Genomic DNA, 7,407 nt, shown 5'->3' with positions numbered 1-7,407 from the left:
TTTCCCATCTGTGAAGATGTCATCTATGTACCCCAGGTAAATTACAGGGATGGGAAGGTAGCTGCAGAGGAAATGGACTTCAAGGTCTGTTATAAGTATGTTGGCATAGTAGAGGGGCATATGTGTGCCTATGGCAGTGCCATTTGCTTATAAATATAGGGAGTCCCCAAACCTGAAATAATTGTGGTTGGAAAGTTGTTTCTCCATTTCCATAACAACAGGGGTACCCCCTCCCCCCCACCATCCCTCTTAATTCATGCCTAACCACTTATCACTAGTTAGGAAGTCCCAGGTACAATGGATGTAATGTGCCTCAATTTTAGTAAGGCTTTGATACTTTTGAAAGGAGTTAGAATTCTCTTTGTTACATTCTCCTAAATAAGATGAGGAAAGATGATTTAAATGAAGCCACTATATGATGGTGCTTAACAGGTTCAATAATAATAACTGAGGAGTACTCATCAACAACTCAGTGTCAAACTTGGCACATCTACATGGCCTATTAATGCACAGCAGTTGCTTCAGAGCTTATTGCTGCACATGCACCCAGGATCTCAGCATGTTGAGCTGGGTCAGAGCAGCCCTGGCTGGTCAGGGGCCCCAGGGATCAGCCTACCAGCCCAGGGCTGCTCCTGCAGGTTCAACAAGCTGTGGAGAGGCTGGCTGGGGCACAAAGGTACTTCAGTGCAAGGCTAACTGGCAGGCAGCCCCTACACTGAAGCACCCTCATGCCCTAACTAGCTGGGGCAGTGTCTACATGTGTGCTGCTACAGAGTTTTTTACTCCACAACTGGATAGTACTTGTATTTACAAGTACTATCTTGCTGCAGAGGAAGTTAATTTACTTCAGCTTAATGGAGGAGTATGTATAGATGGCAAGACATTTACTGCACAGCTAATTAGTATTCTGTGCAGTAAACACCTCATGTAGACAAACCCATTGAGTGATGGTATCAAGCAGGGTCCACCAAGGGTCTGTCCTGGGCCAGCTGTTCCAAATTTCCATTATTTGCTTGGAAGATGGAATTCAGCGGACACTTACTAAATTTGAGGATGATGCAGCACTGGGTGGATTAGCAGACACTTTAAAGGACAAGATTAAGATTCAAAATGACAATGATAAATAAAGAAATGATCTGAAGTAAGTTGCTTGAAATTAAATTAAAACAAGAATAAATACTGCTTTTAGGAAAGAACAATAAAATGCATACATAATAAACTAGGGACTTAAACAGGGTAAGCTGCAGCATTCCTGAAAAAGATCTGGGAGTAATATTAGATCACTAACTCAATATGAGTCTATAATACAATATTGTCATAAGAAATGCTAAGAACATAATAGAAGAACAAGAGTGTCGTATGTAAGAGTAAAAACATGTAAGATTTCTTTTGGGACAAAGCCTCTGGGATCCAACAGAAATACAAGCATATTATTCAACTAAGGCCCCCTGTACTCGGCCTTAGTGAGGACGCAGCTGGAGTACTGTGTCCAGTTTTGGGCTCCACAATTCAAAAAGGATGTGGAGAAGCTTGAGAGAGTCCAGAGAAGAGCCACGCGCATGATCAGAGGTCAGGGAAGCAGACCCTACGATGACAGGCTGAGAGCCCTGGGGCTCTTTAGCCTGAAAAAGCGCAGGCTCAGGGGTGATCTGATGGCCACCTACAAGTTTATCAGGGGTGACCACCAGCATCTGGGGGAACGTTTGTTCACCAGAGCGCCCCAAGGGATGACGAGGTTGAATGGTCACAAACTACTTCAAGATCGTTTCAGGCTGGACATAAGGAAGAACTTCTTTACTGTCCGAGCCCCCAAGGTCTGGAACAGGCTGCCACCGGAGGTGGTTCAAGCGCCTTCATTGAACACCTTCAAGATGAAACTGGATGCTTATCTTGCTGGGATCCTATGACCCCAGCTGACTTCCTGCCCTTTGGGCGGGGGGCTGGACTCGATGATCTTCCGAGGTCCCTTCCAGCCCTAAGGTCTATGAAATCTATGAAATCTATGGTCATAAAAAGAAACAAGGTTAGTCAGGCAGGAGCTACCTGCAATGAATCTGTGCTGATTTCCTTTCAGCATTATTTCCCTTGCTAGGCTCCCACAAATGTGATCCTTAATGATTTTTTCCAGAGTTTTCCTAAGGATAGAGGGGAGACTAACTGGCCTATAGTTTCCCAGTCCCTCCCTCCTCCCCTTCCTGAAAATAGAGACCACATTGGCTCTTTTCCAGTCCTCTGGGACCTTACCAGAGCACCATGAGTGCTCAAACAGCCACCCAGTGGCTCTGCTATGACACTGGCCAATTCCTTCAGCACCCTTGGATGAAGTTCATCTGGGCCTGCTGATTTGAACACACCCAGCCCCTCCAAATGCCCCTTCACTAAGCTTCTCAAGCAAATCCCGGGACGTCATTCTCCCCCTGTACTCGGCCTTAGTGAGGACGCAGCTGGAGTACTGTGTCCAGTTTTGGGCTCCACAATTCAAAAAGGATGTGGAGAAGCTTGAGAGAGTCCAGAGAAGAGCCACGCGCATGATCAGAGGTCAGGGAAGCAGACCCTACGATGACAGGCTGAGAGCCCTGGGGCTCTTTAGCCTGAAAAAGCGCAGGCTCAGGGGTGATCTGATGGCCACCTACAAGTTTATCAGGGGTGACCACCAGCATCTGGGGGAACGTTTGTTCACCAGAGCGCCCCAAGGGATGACGAGGTTGAATGGTCACAAACTACTTCAAGATCGTTTCAGGCTGGACATAAGGAAGAACTTCTTTACTGTCCGAGCCCCCAAGGTCTGGAACAGGCTGCCACCGGAGGCGGTTCAAGCGCCTTCATTGAACACCTTCAAGATGAAACTGGATGCTTATCTTGCTGGGATCCTATGACCCCAGCTGACTTCCTGCCCTTTGGGCGGGGGGCTGGACTCGATGATCTTCCGAGGTCCCTTCCAGCCCTGATGTCTATGAAATCTATGAAACTTCAGAGTAAAAACACGTCATAGCTGAGGCAGTTCTGACTGATCTAAGTCAAAAGCAGCAGAGCACTTTTCACATGTAGCTTGTCCCTGGAATGAATGGTTATTAACTCAAAATAGCCACAATTATTCCAAGAAAAAATACTATCTCAGGGTACAAACGGATGCGGCATTTTGAAACAGTTCTGATTTGATCCAAGTCAAAACCTGTAACAAACAAAAGAGCTGCATGGCCCTTTACGCATATAGTTTGTCTCTGGAATGAATGGCAGTTAATTTAGCCATGACTGTCCCAAGAAAAAAAGTATTATTTTGGATACTTAACAGGTATTTAGAGTCAGACAGTGGGTTTGTAGGTCTGTAGAATGCCAGATTTAGAGACTGTCTCAGAAACTATCCAACACTGCCTAATATGTTGGGGCCAACTTTGATCTGCCTTCTCCAGAAGACAAAAAAACTTGGAGAGGAAAGTGTAGTTATTGTGTGAAGTAGTTATTCTACCCCTGTTATGAAAATATAGTTATTCTACTATGGTGCAGTTTGTGATGTGGGAAGCATGTGAATGCTTGCTAGTCCATGCTTGCTAGTCCATGATTGATCCCAAGCTAAAACCATTTGAAGTATTAGCTCCAAAAACCTCACTATTTTCTTTCTTTTAAATTAAAACTACTGCTAATAGTAAATCAAAGAAAGACATGCATATATGCCATTAACGTTTAGGCCTGTTGCAGATAGAAAACAGGTAGTGTATACTCTTCCAAAATGTCATTGTCATCAGTTTACCCAAGTATGTGTGCATGCATGGCTAAAGCAGTTGGTTGCTACGTGGGAGACACCCAAGCCAGACTTAATGTCAGCATTTTTTCCTGTCCGTTCCATGGCTTCATTTTATGTTTCAGTAACTTATATAAAATTTAACTTGTCCCTTCAAAAATATGACAAAATAAATTTCAAAAGAAAGAATACCAATAAATACGCCAGAAAATAATCTGGTTCCTAAATCTTTTGGACCACCTTTTAACCCTTTACTAGAAATTATTTATCTCTAATAAGACTCCAAAATAGTATATAAGAGAAAAATTAGGCTTTACTGAGTAATGGACACCTAAAAAAATGTTTCAGGAAGCTAAGCAGCCAAAACAGAACCATGTAATTTGAAGCTTAAATACTATAGAGATCTAGCCAAGGAAAAAAACAAACTGTGTTGTTTTGCTCGGAAATCCAAAGAGGCTGGCTTAGATTTAGCTGTTAGAGTTGCTGAATTAATTTGATTCATGTTACATTCCTGGATTCACATCAGAAGGTAGATAACTTTAATATGCACCAGTACAGTCTGAGGATTTCACTGGTACAGGCTGGGGATCAACTGGCTAAGCAGCAGCACTGCAGAAAAGGACCTGTGGGTTACAGTGGACAGCAAGCTGAACATGAGCCAACAGTGTACTCTTGTTGGGAAGGCAGCTAATGGTATAGTGGGCTGTGTATTTAGGAGCACTGCCAGCAGATTGAGGGAAGTGATTCTTCCTCTCTCTTCAGCACTGGTGAGGCCATATCTGGAGTGCTGTGTCCAGTTTTGGGCCCCCCAATACAAATTAGAGAGTCCAGAAGAGGGCAATAAGAATTGTTAGGGGGCTGTGGCACATGACTTCTGAGGAGAGCTTGAGGGAACTGGGCTTATTGGTTGCGTCCAGACAAGTGCAGTCGTGCAGTATGTGGCACAGCAGACTCATCTGCGGCACCACATACCACACATTCCATTGTTCTCTGTGCTGAAAGGAAGTAGCACGGAAGGTTTTTTTGACCCCTGAATATCCAGGCATCAGAAAAACCCACCAAAAAAAAAGCGGAGTACTGCACATGGCAGTGTGCACCACCCAAAGCCAGAGCCCAGCTAGCTGGAGCCACACTCTACTACTGGCCAGGCTCTGTGCGGGAGGAGTAATCTGGCTGCATCCCCAGGAGACCCCCAGGACTCCAGGTAAGGCTGCTGGGGCTAGCCCAGTGCTGGCCCCAGCCTCTCCAACCCCACCCTGGGCAACTTGCCGTGCGCCAGAGTGCACATGGCACAGGTGTTCCCTGGAGACAACTAGCAGCAGTGCAAGGTGTGGTGTTGCTAGTTGTCCCTGGGGAACCAAACATCCATGCATGTCTGGACATGGCCATTTAGTCTGGAGAAATGAAGCCTGAGAGGGGAATTTAATAGCAGCTTTCAACTACCAGAAGGGTGGCTCCAAAGAGGATGGAACTGGACTGTTCTCAGCAGTGGCAGATGATGGAACAGTGGTCTCAAGTTGCAGCAAAGGAAGTTTAGGTTAGATATTAGGAAAACTTTCTCATGGGGAAGGTAGTAAGGCACTGGAACAGGTTACCCAGAAAGGTGGTGAAAGCTCCATCCTTGGAGGATTTTGAGCCCCGACTAGACAAAGCCTTGGCTGTGATGATATAGTTGGGGACAGTTCTGCTTTCAGCAGAGGGTTTGACTAAATGACCTCCTGAGGTCCTTTCCAACTCTAATTTTCTATGATAATATGTGCTGTGGGTAGAAAAGAATGAAATTGCAATAAATCACCTTGTGTGTAAGACCATAAGAAATATTAGGTACAGAAAGGATTATACTGCTTCAAACACTTTTCTTTAGCTTTAGACAGAAGCCTAGATAATAATGTTAATTAAAATTAAGACATGTAGTTGATAAGTCGCCTACATTGTGTAATGCAAATTGTAAATTCCTGCAGCCAGGTCCTATTTATTCACCATGCGCCTAAGTGGCAAATATATAAGTGCATAAGAGCAGCTTTGTGCACTTACTGTACTTTGGGATTCTGTTTCCAACTCTGTGACATGAAATTGCTCAGTTGCTGTAAAAGGGAGAGGAGCTGCCCTTGCTGAAAAAAAAGAGGAGAGGAGTGCCCTTCAGATTTTCAGCTCAATAGCCTTGTGTAAGGCTGTAAAACTTCTCTGTGGTCAGGGGCCATAGACCACATATTGCACAGGCCACATACCCCCTGGACTGCATGGTGTGTAGGCTGTGTGTCATACCACATGCTCCCACCACCACTGCACCATGTGGCGGACACCTCCCTCTGCCCCACCCTGCTGCAGCATGCCAGTGCCCCTGAACCCTGGACACCGCACTGCACCACATAGCCCCCCCCCCATCCTTACACTTTGCTGGCATCCCCGCACAGGGTCCTTTGTCCCTCTGAGCTACCCAGCTGTACCCTCTCATGAGCTGTGCTGCTCTGCTCTGTCCCAGGCATGGGGGCAGAAAGCAGAAGCCAGAGCAGGGAGAGGAAGCTTGGAGACTCTGTCAGCAGCAGTCACTGAAGCAGTGGGGAGAAGTGGTGTCTGAACTGAGAGCCTAGAGGCCATAGGCGGTGTGCATCACCAGTTGGACAGCCCTGGCCTACTGGAAGGGTACTTGCTCAGGGAGAAGCAGACCCAGATTTCAGGCCTTCCTCACCTAAAGGTGGTTTACATCTGTATCTCCTGCTTCTGTGGGCCAGGCCTAAAAGCACTACATACTACTCTCATTAAAGTTGGGCAACTGCACCTTGCATTTACTGTTCACTGGATAAAATAGATAAACAGCACTGGGAGTGTTCTTGCTCCTTTGGTAGCAGGGTTCTCTCCCTTCACTAAACACAAACCCTCTGGCTTGTTCTGTTCCTCCTGGTTCTGCATATCTGCATGTCAGTAGTTATTCCAAAGCAAAATGAGTGTAAGGCCTTTTAGTAACATCAGTGGTGTTATCGTCACACAGGAATTACTCTGTTTATCAAATGACGAAAGCAGCTAAGAAAGACATGAAGTGCCACAGAATTATTTATGAGGCAAGACAGAAATGGAAATTTTAAAAATAGAGCAGGAAATAAGAGCTTAGAAGTATTTTTGCTGCCTAGAACTTTTTTAATGATTTATGATTTGCATTTGAGGACTGAGAAATAATGATGGTAGAATAGAAGGTAATGTAAATGAGGTTCCATCTTTGAATTCACTGATGGTCATGGTTTGAATATCAAATCTGGTATAGCTTTTTCCATGGGACCCCAAATAATATTGCTTCTCAATTCTTTTTTTTTTTTTTTTTTTTTTTACACAAAAGTTTGCACTGCCTTTAGGGTTTCAAAATACTGTTTTTTAAAGCAGTAATTAGGGCTTTAGGAATCTTGTTACATATTAATACCCTAAATGAAGACTATAGGCTTGTTGCTACTTGTGAATTTTCTTATGTTGCTCCTTAGATCTGAATCACTGTGAATGACAGGAGTAAACATCAATCAGATGAGTGCATTCTGTCCAAATGCTTCTGATGAGATCCATAACTTTAATATGATTATTATTTTTGAGAAAAATTATGTCAGCCATCAGTTAAAAATATTATAGAAATAAATTCACTCTCAAATCCCAAAATATTTCCAATGCAGGTACATAGAAGGTTC

The 7,407-nt window shown here is 44.4% G+C and overlaps 1 protein-coding gene across 28 annotated transcripts in view; it reads left to right on the top strand.

Moving 5' to 3' along the window:
* Positions 1–7,407, top strand: part of ANK3 (ankyrin 3) — a 595,175-nt gene that overhangs the window by 470,231 nt on the left and 117,537 nt on the right. The window lies entirely within an intron of this gene.

The sequence above is a fragment of the Alligator sinensis genome, unplaced genomic scaffold, assembly GCF_000455745.1.
Source record: "Alligator sinensis unplaced genomic scaffold, ASM45574v1 scaffold674_1, whole genome shotgun sequence".
Taxonomy (NCBI): domain Eukaryota; kingdom Metazoa; phylum Chordata; order Crocodylia; family Alligatoridae; genus Alligator; species Alligator sinensis.
This window is presented reverse-complemented; position numbering and strand designations above follow the sequence as displayed.